We start from the raw sequence: 12619 nt of genomic DNA on the forward strand, positions 1-12619 counted from the left end.
AGAGGAGGCAGCGCCCGGCTCCTACCCTAGGAGACCCAAGCATCTTCCCAGCCCTCAGGGAGAGGCACCTGGGCGCAGAGGAAAGGGCCCCAAGCCTCCGCGAAGGAAAGGAAAGGGCGGCCGGCTCGTCCCTGGTCGCGGTCCCCACCCGGCGGCGGAGGAGGCCTTCCCGGCAGATCGCCTGTCACTTACGGGCGGCACCTCCAGGCAGAGCCGGGCAGAGCAGGGACAGCGGGCCAGCGGGCCAGCGGGTGGCGGAGTTTGCTGACTCAAAGGCGCGGCGGCGGCGGCGGCGAGCGCCTAGGAGCGCACACGAGCGCAGCCCCGCGCTCCCCGTGCACGTAGCGGCCCCGCGCCCGCGCTCCGCGCCCGCTCTCGTGGCCACCGCACCGCCCAACCCAACCCAGGTATGGCCCCGCGCAGGCCTGCCCCGCCCCTGCCTCGGACCTGGAAGCTGCCCTCGGCCCCCGGGACTGGGGAGAGCTGTGCGGCCGCTGTGGGGCGCCACTTGAAAGCCACCAGGAGCTTGCTAACCCCGCCCCGCCCCCTTAGTTACTTACGGAGAGGATGGTTGAATGGGAAGAGTGATGGGTAGATAATGGTACAATGTCAATGGTAGAACCTAGGTGGTGGGCATACGGGTGTTTGCTGAAAAATTCTTTCAACTTTTCTGTATGTTTGAATTTTTTCACAAGACATCCTGGGGGGAAAGAAATGAGGTCTGTCAAGGTGGCTGAATCAGTAAACCATTTTCCAAGTGGCATCTTGGGTTGCATCTAACCCACTTGTTTGCGTGGAAAGCCTCAATAATCACTTAAACCGCTAATGAGTGACTAATGACAGAGTAATAAACGCAGTGTTTAAAAAAAAATCCACTGAGTAAATTTTAAAGATTTTACTGGTTTGATTCAATGATTCATGATTAGTCAGCATCCAATTTAGCAGATAGGAAGAAGCGCTAAGGAGTTGTACAAAATAAAAGGCTCTTACAGACATAAGACGGGGAGACAAGGAAGTTATCCTAGCAAAAATCGGATTGGTCATGGCAAGATCACTTCTCTAGGAGAAGACAGGGGTCTATCAGGGAGACAGTCACCACTGCTGACCAGGTTGATACTAAGTTCCCATTTTGTGATGTCTCAGCAGATGGCCACAGTGGTAAAGAACCCACCTGCCAATCCAGAAGACATAAGAGCAGGTTAGATCCCTGGGTTGGAAAGGTCCTCTGGAGGAGGGCATGGCAACCCACCCCAGTATTCTTGCCTGGAGAATCCCATGAGCAGAGGAGCCTGGCAGGCTACAGTCCATGGGGTCCTAAAGAGTCTGACGTGACTGAAGCAGCTTAGTACACAGTGTAAGTTCTCACTGTAAGTGACTCCACTCTGGGCCTATTCTCTCTCTTTTAACAGGAGTCTAACATTTCATAATTGAAACACGAATTTTCCCACTAGACCCAGCCAGCCCTGTTGATCATATCCAAATCTATATTCCACATTCAAATTGGCTTAACTTAAGAAAACTTCTAAATCTACAATGCTGTGTCTTAACATCTTGGATACTAATAATTCATTGCTGAATCTTGGATCATTTGTATTTAATTTCCTAAAATTGCAACCCAGCTATACAACACAAGTAAATGTAAATATGATCACTTCTGAAAATCAAGTTAAATTGTCTTTTTCAAGTTCTTTTCCCTATGCTGCACAAAGAAAAGCATTGACTAGAAAACAAAATGCAGCATGTGTCTAAGATCCTAACAAATTCTGCAAAATTAAAATCTTTCTAAGTTTATTATCAACAAGAGCACAATTTTACAATGTGGGCAGGGCGTTAAAAAATAAAATAAAAAACCTTTGGAGAGTCTATAGGAGTCATTTAAATATCTGACTTCCACAGAAAGGAAGAACATGAAAAAATCAGAATAGAATAAAGCAATAATGGGTTTTAATCCACTCTATCAGGGTAGCTACTAGGTGGTGTTTCTAGTTTAAGAATTGTAATGTACAACCTGAATCCAGGGGACTGAGCTAAGTGACCACCACAGTTTTAGACTGTGACTTTTTGTTATACAATCAGGTAAAAAACTGGACTCTCTGGTTCTTAAGAAATCCTAGGATGCTAATAAAATCACCATAAAATTGCTATTAAGGAGAAATCCTCTTGCCAGTCCCAATCCTACCTCAACTCTGGCTTCTAGGGTCAAGTTAACTGATTCAAACCCCAACTTTATCACCTCTCACTATGTGATCCTGGGATAATGAAACTTTCTGGGTCTCATTTTACCATCTGAAAAAAAAAGAGAGATGATAATACTAGCACCAGCCCCATAGGGTTGTTGTGGGGGTTAAGTGAAATATTTCAGGTAAAGCTCCTGAATTGTGCTAGAACATAGTAAGTGCTCAATAAATTTTTATTATTATAACTGTTATTACAACATGATACTCTTCTCTAATTTCTTTCATCTCCAAATGCCCTTAGTTAGACATATTAAGGAAAGCCAACTGTGTCCCCTACCTCTAACTCAAGAATCAAGAAGAAGACAGAGTCCATCTGTCTCCTGGGAAAATTGCAAAATGCACAGACAGTAAAAATAGAATTTGCCTGGACTTGATCTTCAGCAGCCTGGACTTGATCTTCAGCAGTTATAATTAACTGATACAATACAGTTATTCTATACTATCCAAAATTTACATGAATGGTCCTGCCTTCTTGAGAAACACTGTCATGGTACATATTCATTCTGTAAAAAAGATGGTCTTATCATTCATCAAACAACTAATAATGAGATGCAAGCAAAAAAATTTAAACAAATAATTTGGATTTTGATTTCTCATTTTACATCATCTTTTTTTAATAATATGAAGACATGCTGATTAATGTGAATAAAAATAATTTCTCTTGACTATTGTTGATGGAAAATTAATCAGTCAATCTAAGAAAGAAATGGAAAATTTTATTCGTGCCAAATTGAGGATTATAACCTGGGAACAGCCTCTCAGGAAACTCAGAGAACTGTTCCACGCATTAGAGGTCAAAGCATAGTTACATAGGTTTTTGTGTAACTTAAACGACCTATTAATAGTTTGCACAATCTGGAACTGCAAGTACCAAGTAGTGGGTCATCATGGCCCCTTACAAGATTAAGAAGGAATGTTATCTTTAAGGAGTTGTCTTCTTGGTGCTAGGAGAATGTTGTTCTTTATGATTGAGTAGGCATTTTTGCTGCTGGGGAGGTCTGGTCAATGTATAACACAGATACACAATGCACAGTAGAGTGGGAAAAGAAGGCCAAAGGCCAGAGAAAATTTTTTATGTTTAAATTTTCCTTAACTTGCCTTAGAATATGAGCTTTTATTTCATCATGATTAATCTAATGTGTTTTTTCAAAATACCTCTCTTATGCATCCGTCCCCCCCAAAAAAAGGCTAGAAAAAAGTTTTGAGACTGCTTACTTACTTGTAAAGAGGTTTAGACTTCTCCATCTACTCACGCCTCCATCTTCCTTATGTGTTTATTGACTACTGTTCTCTCAGTTAACAACCCAAACCTACTAACTTTGGCATTACCTTTGACCGACTCCCATCCCCTGATTCACTCAGGTCCAAGTCCTGTACATTTCTTCTCAGTTAGATCTTGGTGTTGCCTTCTGCTTTGCATTCTCGTGTCTAAACTCTCAGCTCAAAATCCTACAATAGCCTCTTTATGAAACTAAGCAGGACCCTGTGGAACTCTTTCCTGTAGCCCCTGTTTTTCTTGTTTGCAGGGAATAGACTCCAGCCTCCAAGACCTTCCCTGAGTTCCAAAGGGTAGATTGGAACAGTTGCTAATCAGGGAAGAGAGGATATGCAGAGACACGGAAGGAGATGACCTGAGGCCAGACTGAAGGAGGGCAGGCCCTGCAAACACCATGATCCTTATTTGCAACTCCACCCTTGAACCATTGCTATAAAACTCCTCACCAAATCCTCCCAGTTTGGGACACATGGGTTTTTGAGGCACAAACCCTTTGTGTTCCCATATGCCTGGCAAATCAACAAAGCTATTCTTTTCTACTTCACCCAAAGCTCTATCTGTGAAATTCGATTTGGCACTGATGCAGAGGCTGAGTTTTTGGCATCATCTACAATGGTCTGATTAAGTAGTTTTCAAATATTTTTAGCAACAGGATCTTTTCTTCACAAGAACCTCATTGATAAACTAGTGAAACCAGTATTTCATTACTATACGTTTATTAGAGGAATTCAATTTTGTAACAGTTTATCATAAAGAAATCAATGACTCCCAGAAGTTGCTTTGCTGAATACCAAAATCAAAAGTTTGTGAATGACTCTTGGAGTCTCCTATCAGAGTCAACATCCAATTTATTTCTCTATTCGATTGCTCAATACTGAGAAAATTCTACTCTCTGCTGAGAAGTATTTGCAAATAATAAGAGCTTGGAGAGGAGTCTTGAGAGTCCCTTGGACTGCCAGGAGATCAAACCAGTCAATCCTGAAGGAAATCAACCCTGAATATTCATTGGAAGGACTGATGCTGCATCTGAGGCTCCAATAATTTGGCCACCTGATGCAAAGAGCTGACTCATTGGAAAAGACCCTGATGCTGGGAAAGACTGAAGGCAGGAGGAGAAGGGAAAAACAGAGGACAAAATAGTTGGATGGTATCACCAGTTCAATGGGCATGAGTTTGAGCAAGCTCCAGGAGATGGTGATTGACAGGGAAGCCTGGTATGCTGCAATCCATGGGGTCACAAAGAGTCAGACACCTGAGCGACTGAACAAAAATGAGTGGTTGCCCTATGGTTATAGTTTATACCAGAATGACTGGTCTTGCTACTCATTTATCTCTTACAAGTGAGCTGTCTCACCACCAGACTTCCTCTTGCGGGAAATGCACAGTCTTGGTGGAACTGTCAATCAAGGGTGGTAGGGGAGGCAGGATCTGAGACCCAAATGAGCCAATCAGACTCTTCTGGAAATTTGAATTACGAGGGAAATAGCATCAGATCAGGAAATTAATTCAAGTTCCCAGTGCTGGGAGCCTGGGTTCAATCCCTAGTGGGGGAACTAGATCCCACATGCCATAAAGGAGAATTTGCATGCCACAATTAAAGATCCCACAGCTAAGACCCAATGCAGCCAAATAAATAAATAAAAGCATTGGTTTTAATGGCAGATTTTACTTCATTATTACAAACTAAAAATAACAAATTTGTTGGTTAAAACTGACCAGAAACAAAGTGTAGCATTACTGAGCAAATCCTGAACATAAATCCAGGCCCAAGTCGTCTAACTTCTAGGCCTTTGATACAAATTGCAGTATGATAGAATTACCACCAACATCAACCAAAGAGCCAGTGGAGAAGCCCATCGTCTTGGATGGAGCAGTTAGAGGTTCCTGCTCTGCATTTATGGTAGCTTTATTTTACATCTATGGCACTACTTCTGGATCATGGGTGCATTACAGCCAATAGCCATATCGAGATAGTAGAGTGCAGTGGTTAGGGCTCCAGAGCCAGGGGTTCAGTTCTAATTCCGAAACTTTTACTTGGTAGCCAACTGACCTCAGGCAAATCATTTCATCTCTCCCAACCTCAATTTTCCTATCTGTGAAATAAGATCCACCCTACAAGGTTAGAATTAGGAGATAAAGTATATAAATAACATATCCCAGTTCTGTAACAGAATAAAAAAGAGCTTCATAAATATTACTTAGTGTGCGGTAAAATTCATATTTTATGGCAAGACAAAAAAAAAGTTAAACATAAAAAACTATCTCTGCCCTTTGGCTTCCTCTCTCTCCTCTTTTGTGCACTGTGTGTCTGCATTATGCATAGACCAATCTGCCCCATTTTTGGACATTATCCTACATCAATAAGACAACTCCTTAAAAGATAACATTCCTTCTAGATCTTGTTAGGGGCTTAGATCAAGATGTGTAAATCATCCATAATATGCGTCATTTAATGTACAGCCCTTTGTCTCAAAATATTTGTATAACTGTGCCCTGATATATATATACATATATATATATATATATATATATATATATTTGTATGTATGTATGCTGCTGCTGCTGCTGCTGCTAAGTTGCTTCAGTCGTGTCCAACTTCATGACCCCATAGATGGCAGCCAACCAGGCTCCTCCGTCCCTGGGGTTCTCCAGGCAAGAATGCTAGAGTGGGTTGCCATTTCCTTCTCCAATACATGCATGCATGCTAAGTCGCCTCAGTCGTGTCCGACTCTGTGCGACCCTATGGACAGCAACCCACCAGTCTCCTCCATCCACAGGATTCTCCAGGCAAGAATACTGGAGTGGGCTGTCATTTCTGCTGTTGTGGTACACAGGCTTCTCTGGCTGCGGAGCATGGTCTTAGTTGCCCCGCAGCAGGTGGCATCTTAGTTTCCAGACCAGGGATCGAATCCATATCCCTTGCACTGGGAAGCAGATTCTTTACCACTGGACCACCAGGAAAGTCCCATGTGCCCTGACTTAGGGGAATAGTTCCCAGAGTTTCTGAGATGTTCTTCCTGGGTTCTAGTCCTCAGATTTGGCTTGAATAAAAATTTCCCATTTCTTTCTTAGATCAGCTGTTTAATTTTATATGTAGATATAGGTATTGATATATGGTCTAGAAGGGCAGCCTCAAACTTTGAACAGATGCTACCCCTGAGGAGAAGAAGGACCCAACACTGCTGCTGGTCCATGTAACACCTTTGTGAAAATTTTTTTTTTTAAGCTTCTTTTCTTCCAGACAATTTACTGCCATGTGCTGGAAAACTATCATTTTAAAATGTTAAAACTGACTACCCTGTGAATAGAGATATCTAGCGTTGTTCAGAACACAACCTGCACAACTGTGCGCCGTGACCCTAGAGGCCATGCCCTTTATGGGTAATGATTGAACTTCTTATAATGATACTGAGATCCAGCTACATTCTGGGGTTTATACAAAGCAAGTTAAGTTGGCCACATGAATAAACATTAGTTTTCAATGTGTTAAAATTTAACTCATAACACATTTCAGTGTACAAAGGTGGCTGGGTGCCAAAGCAATGAGATTTGTGTGTTGTCATTGCCAGCATCAGAGACTCAAAGCTTACAAGTGCTGGGAGGGCTTAAGTAGTAGGAAGCTTGGATATCAGACAAGACACATTTATTACCTCTCAAATCCTTCCTTTTAGATGGCAGGAATGCAATAAATTCTTGCATAACAAAGTATCATTTCTCAGTAGTCCCAAGCATCCATTTTCTTGCTTCTCTTTATGTTTCAAATATAATTTTGAAGCACCAGGAATTGGTAAGCTATTTGAAGCCATTTGCTCATAGCAGCTTAAAATACTTTTGCAACATTAATTTAAATTAAATATTAATTTAAATTAAGTATTAATTTAAATTTAATTAATTAAATTACATTTCTATCTATGTGGATTTAGACTCACATGGGCAAAATGTGATGCTAATTAGCAGTGAATATTAGAACTGTGAAGAATGTTGTTTGTATGAAAGTATTAAATAATATTCCATTCAGTTCAGTTCAGTCGCTCAGTCATGTCCAACTCTTTGCGACCCCATGGACTTGAGCATACCAGGCCTCCCTGTCCATCACCAGCTCCCGGAGTTTACCCAAACTCATGTCTACCGAGTCGGTGATGCCATCCAGCCATCTCATCCTATGTTGTCCCCTTCTCCTCCTGCATCAGGCTCTTTTCCAATGAGTCAACTCTTCACATGAGGTGGCCAAAATATTGGAGTTTCAGCTTCAACATCAGTCCTCCCAGTGAACACCCAGGGCTGATCTCCTTTAGAATGGACTGGCTGGATCTCCTTGCAGTCCAAGGGACTCTCAAGAGTCTTCTCCAACACCATAGTTCAAAAGCATCCATTCTTCGGTGCTCAGCTTTCTTCACAGTCCAAATCTCACATCCATACACAACCATTGGAAAAACCATAGCCTTGACTAGACGGACCTTTGTTGGCACAGTAATGTCTCTGCTTTTAAATATGCTATCTAGGTTGATCATAACTTTCCTTCCAAGGAGTAAGCATCTTTTAATTTCATGGCTGCAATCACCATCTGCAGTGATTTTGGAGCCTTCAAAAATAAAGTCTGACACTGTTTCCACTGTTTCCACTGTTTCCCCATCCGTTTCCCATGAAGTGATAGGACCAGATGCCATGATCTTAGTTTTCTGAATGTTGAGGTTTAAGCCAACTTTTTCACTCTCCTCTTTCACTTTCATCAAGAGGCTTTTTAGTTCCTCTTCACTTTCTGCCATAAGGGTGGTGTCATCTGCATATCTGAGGTTACTGATATTTCTCCTGGCAGTCTTGATTCCAGCTTGTGTTTCTTCCAGCCCAGTGTTTCTCATGATGTACTCTGCATATAAGTTAAATAAGCAGGGTGACAATACACAGCCTTGACGTACTCTTTTCCTATTTGGAACCAGTCTGTTGTTCCATGTCCACTTCTAACTGTTTCTTCCTGACCTGTATACAGGTTTCTCAAGAGGCAGGTCAGGTGGTCTGGTATTCCCATCTCTTTCAGAATTTTCCACAGTTTATTGTGATCCATGCAGTCAGGGGCTTTGGCATAGTCAATAAAGCAGAAATAGATGTTTTTCTGGAACTCTCTTACTTTTTCGATGATCCAGCGGATATTGGCAATTTGATCTCTGGTTCCTCTGCCTTTTCTAAAACCAGCTTGAACATCTGGAAGTTCACAGTTTCCTTATTGCTGAAGCCTGGCTTGAAGAATTTAGAGCATTACTTTACTAGCATGTGAGATGAGTGCAATTGTGTGGTAGTTTGAGCATTCTTTGGCATTGCCTTTCTTAGGGATTGGGATGAAAACTGACCTTTTCCAGTCCTGTGGCCACTGCTGAGTTTTCCGAATTTGCTGGCATATTGAGTGCAACACTTTCACAGCATCATCTTTCAGGATTTGAAATAGCTCAACTAGAATTCCATCACCTCCACTAGCTTTGTTCATAGTGATGCTTTCTAAGGCCCACTTGACTTCACATTCCAGAATGTCTGGCTGTAGGTGAGTGATCACACCATCGTGATTATCTGGGTCATGAAGATCTTTTTTGTACAGTTCTTCTGTGTATTCTTGCCACCTCTTCTTAATATCTTCTGCTTCTGTTAGGTCCATACCATTTTTGTCCTTTATTGAGCCCATCTTTGCATGAAATGTTCCCTTGGTATCTCTAATTTTCTTGAAGAGATCTCTAGTCTTTTCCATTTTGTTGTTTTCCTCTATTTCTTTGCATTGATCACTGAGGAAGGCTTTCTTATCTCGTATTTGGTTGAATCCTTTTTTTTAATGTGGGCCTTTTAAGTCTTTTGTGAATTTGTTACAATATTGCTTCTGTTTTTCATGTTATAGTTTTCTGGCCTTGAGGCATGTGGAATCTCAGCTCCCTGACCAAGAATCAAACCTGTATCCCTTGCATTGGAAGGTGAAGTCCTGACCACTGGACCTCCAGGGAAGTCCCTGTTTGGTTAAATCTTATCAAAGTGGAATAAATGGCTTTTGTGAGCAAATTTTTTTGCAATCTCAACTAGATGTGACTATCACATTAATTCCTGCACAGTGAAGCATTTTCTTATTTAACACACCTTGTATACAGTTTTATGCATGCTGCCCTGCCTCCCTGGCCTCCCAATCCAGAGACACAATTGATAACCTACTGTCCATGATGGTGGCATCATTATCGGTGTTGCTGGAGGCAGGAGCAGCTTCCTGGAGATGATCAAAAGGAAAAAAAATACAGGATGAAGTGAGGCTCAGGGATGCAGTGGGATAGAGCGGGGTGTTCTTTAGTGTTTATGACTCAGCGCCTTTTTAAAAGAGAAAACTCAAATTTAATGGTTTATTTTGTCTCCATGAAAATATGTTATGGCAAAACATCAACATCAGCTTCAACTAGCTGGCAGCCAGATAATTGTTAACAAGGTCACATACTGTAATAAACAGCTTAACTCCTGTTTTTATTTTTTTAATGTTCTCTGACAGCTTTTAAGTCTCATATCTCTCTCATGAGTCTGGTGCTCCCCACTTTGCTACCAACAGGATGTTCAAACGCATACAGAATCCTCACCTTGACCTTACTTCCAAACATTAGAGTACCCTCAAGCCAGTCTCTTTTCCCTGCTCTCTCAGCTATTCAGATCTGTTTAAGAGCCACCCTAGTCTCCCCAGTGAGTAATAAACCTATTCATGCTCCCTTTTAAAACATTTTATTTATTCATTTGGCTGCTCTGGATCTTCATTGCAACGTGTGACATGTGGCATGTGGGATCTAGTTCCTTGGCCAGGGATTGAACCCAGGTCCCTTGCATTGGGTGTGCAGAGTCTTAGCCACTGGACCACCAGGGAAGTGCTTTCATGCCTTTCTGATCTGTGTGTGGCATCATCAGTTTCAACATTCCAACCAAATTTGGGATTGGGATATGTTCTATTTTTTTCTGAGTGGCCATAACATATTCCCTTAGCAAGTGTCCCTTGTATCATATTCTTGGGTAATTAATTTGTACAGATGTGCTACAGATTCACTAGGGTTTAAAATAATCCCAGGTGAAGGCCCCCAAATGAACTTCAAGTGTAAAAAATGGTACATCTATGTTAATGGCCAAATCATAACACTTTGAACTATCACCTGCTTGAGAGCAGAATCTCAGCTTCCCATTCCTCAGACCCCTCCTCCAGGTATCTTTGGAAGCCCCCAAAGCGATCCTCATGTGTTGATAAATCTGTCAGCATCAGTCACCATCTGGAATCATCATATTCTTCCTCTACTGCTCCAACAACCCCACGTTACTGTCCACTGCCAGTAAAGCTACTTCAAGGAAGTTCGCCTTGGTTGTTGTGATGGAGCCAAGTTGGGAGACAAAATTTGTCTTTTTCCTCTTGTATGGGCTTCCTCCCTCACCCGGCCCAGACATTCTTCCACATTGCTCTCCAGTGTGTGAGACAGAATGCCCCAAGCTTTTCCATTTGTTTTGTCACTGCCCAGGAGAAGACAGTCAGCCCTTTTCTGAATGCAAGCCAGCTTTGAGGAGCATTCTAGAAACTCAGACAATCTGACAGCTTTAGAATTGTTTCTTGCAAACCATAGTTTCCTCTGCCACCCTGGCTGGCACTGGCTCTACTTGACAACCCCCCCCCCCCAGCATCTCCTGGTTTCTGTTTCCTTGGCAACAGACAGCCCTGAAGGAGCACACTTTCCATCTTTTCTCCACAGGACAAAATTAGGGTGCCCACAAGTAGTTCACCAGTGAAACAAAGACAATCGGATAAAAAGAAAATGCGGAAATAAAGGAGCAACTGATCTGAACAATGAGCAAAATAAAACAATAAAATTAACACGTGGACCTAGAGATTATCATACCAGGTGAAGTAAGTCAGACAGAGAAAGACAAATACCATATGATACCACTTATACGTGGAATCTAAAAAATGATACAAATGAGCTTATTTACAAAACAGAAACAGACTCATAGGAAACAAATTTATGGTTAACAAAGGGGAAAGAAAGTGGGGAGGGATAAATTGGGAGATTTGGATTAGCATATACAGACTACTATACATAAAATATATAAACAACAAGGATTTACTGTATAGCACAGGGAACTATATTCAATATCTTGCAACAAACTATGATGGAAAAGAATCTGAAAAAAAGAAGTATATATATGGGCTTCCTTGGTGGCTCAGTGGTAAAGGATTCGCCTGCCAATGCAGGAGATGCGGGTTCGATCCCTGGGTCAGGAAGATCAGCTGGAGAAGGAAATGGCAACCCACTCCAATATTCTTGCCTGGAAAATCACATGGACAGAGGAGCCTGGTGGGCTACAGTTCATAGGGTCACAAAGAGTCAGACATGACTAAAGCAACTGAGTATATGTATAGGCTTTCCTGGTGGCTCAGATGGTATAAAGAATCCACTAGCTAACACAACATTATAAATCAACTATATTTGAATTTTTTAAAGTTAACAAAAGCAAAAGAAAATACGTAAGGATAGAAAGAAGTAGTGAAAAGGGCAGGTTATAAAAGGTATGTAAATTACCCTTTCTTTTTTGTTTTCTTAGAGAAGGCACATAGAGCGGGTACAAAGTGACAACCATAATTTCATTTTCTCAAGATATAACCCATTTCTCTATTTTGTTTATGAAAATAAATCTGACTATAAACCCTGCTCCACTGGATTAGTGGGAAAATTAATCTCAGGCATTACTAAATGCCTGTTATTGCCTTCCCCCGCAGTCTGATTCCTGCCTCCATGCCAGGCTGAAAACGAAACCAGAGATTTCACTCAGAGCTAAATATTTGAGCAAGCTTCAGACTTCTAGTCTCCACTGGTTCTCACTGAGATGCCCATTGACCAAACTCTCACAGTCCTTTCATGTTACTTCTGTGTCATGGCATTTGATGAAGCTACACAAAACAAACAAACAAACAAAAAAAAACCCTGCATGTTCTAAGCATGTTAAAAAAGACAAATAAGTAATTCCATTGGAGAAAAAAGAAATCATAAATACAAAATAGAAGGAAAGCAAAAATAATTGGGTATTAAAAAATTGCCAATAAAAATTCTGGGGAAAATTATAG

The 12619-nt window shown here is 41.5% G+C and overlaps 1 protein-coding gene across 7 annotated transcripts in view; it reads right to left on the minus strand.

Moving 5' to 3' along the window:
• SNX10 (sorting nexin 10) overlaps positions 1-12619 on the minus strand; it is a 96078-nt gene that overhangs the window by 66853 nt on the left and 16606 nt on the right. For 2 of the 7 annotated variants that reach the window (XM_081533815.1, XM_081533818.1), the window contains exon 1: positions 193-427. The exons of 3 other annotated variants lie outside the window; for them this stretch is intronic. The gene's annotated coding sequence lies outside the window, so the exon portion shown is untranslated. Of the gene's footprint in view, positions 1-68; positions 428-12619 lie in introns of those variants that run through there. 2 more of the 7 variants (XM_081533816.1, XM_081533821.1) reach the window with 2 other exon arrangements.

This window comes from Giraffa tippelskirchi, chromosome 10, assembly GCF_054371585.1.
Source record: "Giraffa tippelskirchi isolate mGirTip1 chromosome 10, T2T-mGirTip1v1.2.pri, whole genome shotgun sequence".
In the NCBI taxonomy this organism is placed as follows: Eukaryota; Metazoa; Chordata; class Mammalia; order Artiodactyla; family Giraffidae; genus Giraffa; species Giraffa tippelskirchi.